This window comes from Arachis ipaensis, chromosome B03, assembly GCF_000816755.2.
Source record: "Arachis ipaensis cultivar K30076 chromosome B03, Araip1.1, whole genome shotgun sequence".
NCBI classification, from domain to species: domain Eukaryota; kingdom Viridiplantae; phylum Streptophyta; class Magnoliopsida; order Fabales; family Fabaceae; genus Arachis; species Arachis ipaensis.
The window spans coordinates 20,060,374-20,065,924 of record NC_029787.2 but is presented as its reverse complement, the minus strand read 5'-3'; the positions used below and the strand labels follow the sequence as shown (position 1 = coordinate 20,065,924).

At 28.9% G+C, this 5,551-nt stretch overlaps 1 long non-coding RNA gene across 1 annotated transcript; it reads right to left on the bottom strand.

Moving 5' to 3' along the window:
- Positions 2,680-3,758, bottom strand: LOC110270021. The gene is made up of 2 exons (XR_002358984.1): positions 3,353-3,758; positions 2,680-3,181 (listed from the first exon to the last, which is right to left on the bottom strand). It is a non-coding gene; the product is annotated as an uncharacterized LOC110270021 (long non-coding RNA).

Sequence of the window (5,551 nt, the reverse complement as noted above, 5' to 3'; positions counted from 1 at the left end):
ATATATATATATATATATATATATATATATATTAATAATTTTTTTCTAAAACCTAATATTTAATAATATAATTATATATATAATCCTATATTTTTAATTAAATTAGTAAAATATTATAAAATAAAAATAAATACATAACAATAATATGTAATATTCTTTAAATAATAAAAATTATCCTTAAACAAGATTTAGGTTGTCATAATAAATTAGCAGCCATAAAATCTTCTATTTGAGAATAATACAAATTATTTCTCTAAAAATAAATTACTTCAAACATAAGATCTTCTATCTCGGAATAATACAAATTAGCAGCCATCATTCTAGCTAGTAAACAAATATCCCTTGTCACTTCAAGAGTCACTCTCTGATTACCCGCTCATTTATCCCTATGTTCTTCATTTATGGATAAGAAGTTTATCGGAGATATAATTCTCTGCATAACAACTTCAAACACGGATGATTAATAAAAATGCTTCACCATGTGAAAAAATAAATCTTGGAATTACTTTAGTTGTCTTTGTTTCTTTTTTAAATTCTTCAATTGTAATAAGCTCCACTATAAGTGTTGAGCTCTTTCTTTCTTTCAAAAAGAAAAAATCTTAGAATTATAAAAAATGAAGCACTTGATACCATTGTCTATACTCTTGATTGAATAAATATCTTAGGAGTATATTTTCAGTACTTTAAGTACACAAATTAAGAAAGAAAAAGAAATCACCAAATTTGCTTTCTAGTTTGCATTGTTGAAATGTACTTGTCCTGTTCTAGTGTAAAAGATCAGATAGCATATGAATGACCAATTTACTTTAAGTGCGAAAATTGTAATTTCATATCTAAAGGTGTAAAAATTGAATTACCAACTTACCTCCTGCTGCAAAGCCTCATCAAGCTCTTTCTTATCATCAGGAGTGATGTCTTTGGCGTACAGCTGAGATAAACAATTTCGGATCCTAAAGAAAGCATTAAAATTCAATTTTAACCATTCTAAGTAATTAAAAATGTTGTTTCCTTAACGTCTAGATGCAACATTCAAAAGTGGTTACATTGGTTTAACAGAGAACTTGGCTATGGCTTCAGAACAACAAGCACCACAAAGATTAGGAACATGAAGCTCAAATCAAAACACATGAAATTAGTTAATAGATAGAGTGAAGAGGAGGTACTTGTCACAAATTTGAACCTATTCCATCATGGAGAAGAAACTCAAACCCAAGGAACAAAATTAAAACCAGTTAACCAATAATAATATAGGATGAAACTAAAGACCAAAAAGAAATAGAAAGCAAACAAAACTTAACTAAAGATGAAGCAGAAATTTGTGCAGAAGATGAAGCTAAAGACCTTGTAGTTCTTCTGGGAATTTGTACAGCTTCCTCTGATAAAATCAACAATGCAATCATCAATTTGGAATCAAAAGTGATCAGAAGCACTAATAAAAATTAAATAAGCAAGAGTGATCAGAAGCACTAATAATATGCCTTATAATAAAAAATAATATGTATAATAAACTAAATTCACTAATGAAACCAACAAGAGTGATCAGAAGCACTAATGAAGCAGAGCAGTTTTTTTAAGAATTAGCAAGGAAAGGAAACTAGAGATGATAATAACATAAAAATTAGCCATTTTTTTCTGGTGAACTTTCATCATTTACAGTGTTGAAATAATAACATACGTTCAAATTTTGCAAGTAATAAAATTAAGAAAACAACAATAACAAAGGCAGTTTCAAAAACAGAACTAGAAAAACTAGCAGTACTATGTAAGAAACAGGACCAGCAACATTGCAACAAAAAAATTTTGCAAGTTACAATGGTGGACACAGTAAGACAATTGATGATCAACAAAGAAGCCATACAAGGTCGATGTCTAATTGTCAATATAGCCCGCAACAAATGCTTTTCAGCCATATGCAAACCAAACTCCATAGAAGCTACTATTCGAAAAACTAATCCAAGTTAAGAAAGACGATACAAGTGACAAAATTGTTTGTATAGAATTAAGCTATCTAATTCAATATACAATATTATAACTATAGAAACAGAGATCATTAATCTGATCAGTACTTTTTTTTTACCCAGTTTCAGTTACAATCTCTCTAGTGCATAGCAATACAAGGAGTAAGGAAAAGATGGTCATACCGTCATACCATATTTCGCAATATCTACTCATGCATCCACTCCCAAAAGTTACTAAATAAAAAGACAGTGAAACTATATATATAATGGTAAGTTTTGGTAAAAGTATAAAATCTCTCTTCATACATAGTTCTTGAATCTTGACTCTCATTTTTATAGTTCAGGCTACAAGGGCTAACCTTAGTATATAGTTTCTCTAGAATGACAAGGGCATTTCGATGATAGGCTCTCTCAGCATCAACCTATCAAATGGGAGAACAAATGAGAAAGGAAACACAAGGCTTAGGATAGGAAAATACATGAAAATAATTTTTCTCAACTATAAAATAGTGCAAACCAATCAATAAATGACAACTAACATCATATAAGAAGAACTAATTATATGATGAGAAATTTTACCATTATAAATTTAGATTTTCATAAAGGTTTTAACCCATGGTAGGATAGAAACCACAATTTATCACTATTTCACTATCATGTCAAGTATACACTAAGGCCCAGTCCCAATACTTTTCAATTTTTGTATTTTGTCTTCTTTTTCTCACCCTGAAACAAGAGTGCAAGACACATTTGGTATTAACAACATATTTTGAGAAAGATACATGTTGTTAAAACATACAGTTGTAGGATAACAATAAAGAATAAGTTGTTGTTAAGACATATTTTGAGAAAGATACAATGTATTTTGAGAAAGCTATCTATTTCTTTGTCTTCTTCTTCCACCTGTGTAGGAAAACAATAAGGAATAAGTTGTTATTTCATTTGCAAATCCTTTATGCTACATGTTTTAGCTCTTTATACAATCCAATAGCAAAGTAAGATTCAACGTGTATGAATTGAATCCAAATAGAATGAAATCACCTTAACATAACATTCAGTTCTATTGACAGTTCTAATAAAGTGAAAGAAATACGAAAAGGAAAGAAGCTTAATTTCTTTCTATACAGGAAAACTTTTGAAAAGGAAACTTACATGTTTATAAGAACTATATCTGAGACCGCTAGAGCAAATTGAGAACTCTGTCTTTCAAATAAAGTATCACCCTGCAATAATAATAATTTTAGTACACAAGGAAACAATCAAATTTCAAGATTTGTAACTATATATTATTTCTGCTTTAATTTTTAAATTTCTCTTATTTTATAACCTTCATCATTAGTTGTAAGATGAATCAATAAGGCTAATTTAATGAGAAATGATATTTGCAACTTTACCATATGCAGAAATCATCAATGAATCCAAGTACGGCATTAAGGTCCAAATCTAACAAATGGCATTCTTTTCCTCTCAAGAATGCTGCCACAATCTCACTTTCCACCTTTCAAATTTTGTACGTGTAATATTAAATCATAAGGACAGACAGTATGCACAATCAAACCAATATAAATATAAGTAATAATCCTCTCACAAAAAATCAGCACACATGTTACAAATTACTTATAGCAGCAACTATTTAGTCAAATAATCATGAATGATTTTTAGGATGGTAGTATGGTAGTGAACCATTCAACCGGCGTGACTATGAAACAGTGAACAATTAGTTTTCATAAGATGAGGCTCACTACCTAGATATGCCAAGTTCCAATATCCGATTAGCAGTTTTAATCTTGTTCTTTGATTCCAAGTTTATATTTTTTATTTTATTTTTTAAAAGATAGATCTTCATCATTTAAATTTATCGACGACAAAATATGTCGATATTATAATTATTAAAATAGACAACAAATCCGTCGATTTTAAAGAAAAACAATTATCACCCATTACCTTGTTGGCAACGTGACGATTGGAGGAAGGGGTTAAAAGTTGCCAAAATAATAGACAACATTATCGTCGATTTTAATATTTTATTTTTAATAATTTCTTTCTTTTAATTTGAAAAAAGCAATCTACACCATTTATTTTACTTAAAAAAGCAATTTGAACTGTTTAAATTTATCGACGGAAAGGTTGTCGATATTTTAAATATAAAAATAGACGTCACGTTCGTCGATTTTAAAATAAAAGTATTTTCGCCCTCCGATACGTCGACAATATGATGATAGTTAATAGGAATTTAATGCATCATAAAAAAATCGACGAATAGGCCGTCGATTTTATTATTTTATTTTTATTTTTTTTTTTAAAAAATATCGACAGCAAGCCGTCGAAAAATATCGACGGGAGAGATAGCCGTCGATTTTTTACGTCGATAAATACGCTTTTTCTTGTAGTGATATACCCTACCTGCGAATACTCAACTCGACCCAATCCTATCGGGTAGGGTTGTCAACCCGATCCGCAGAGAATATGATAGGATGCAGATTGAGTCTCAATTTTACCCGACCAACTTACACCCTATATATGTATATGTTATATACTTATATAAAAATATGTTTCAAGTAGATGTTGAACCAAAGACCTCTTACTAAATGCAAAAGATCCTTAACCACTAAGAAAAGATCATTAATTGATAATTAAATTTTTTTTACATAAAAATCAGTTTTAATTTAATTTATTATCAAACTATATAATAATATTGCATCTTTTTTGTAATCTGCAGGTATAGTCAGGTACCCGCGAGTTAAGAATAGATAGAATTAGGGTTGAGAACAGATAAAATAGAATTGAGTTTATATAAAAATTTCAACTCGCGAATAGAATTAGGGTTGGATCCAAATCTTATCATACTCATTGTCACCCTAAGTATTGTGTAATAATGATGGTGCTAAAAACGGGTTCGAACCGACTAAAAAAAATAACCCTAATGTTAGGAACTACCAAGCAAAATCAATAGAAAACTATATTTTTTGGTTTGTTTCAATTCTTTTATTTGGAACTATTTTTTTAAATATATATACATGACGTCTCTATTTAGACATATGTACCAAAATATATACTAGACGTAATTTAAACTATATACATAATAGTATTTGAGTTCTACCACTAAGAAAAGATCATTAATTGATAATTAAATTTTTTTTACATAAAAATCAGTTTTAATTTAATTTATTATCAAACTATATAATAATATTGCATCTTTTTTGTAATCTGCAGGTATAGTCAGGTACCCGCGAGTTAAGAATAGATAGAATTAGGGTTGAGAACAGATAAAATAGAATTGAGTTTATATAAAAATTTCAACTCGCGAATAGAATTAGGGTTGGATCCAAATCTTATCATACTCATTGTCACCCTAAGTATTGTGTAATAATGATGGTGCTAAAAACGGGTTCGAACCGACTAAAAAAAATAACCCTAATGTTAGGAACTACCAAGCAAAATCAATAGAAAACTATATTTTTTGGTTTGTTTCAATTCTTTTATTTGGAACTATTTTTTTAAATATATATACATGACGTCTCTATTTAGACATATGTACCAAAATATATACTAGACGTAATTTAAACTATATACATAATAGTATTTGAGTTCTA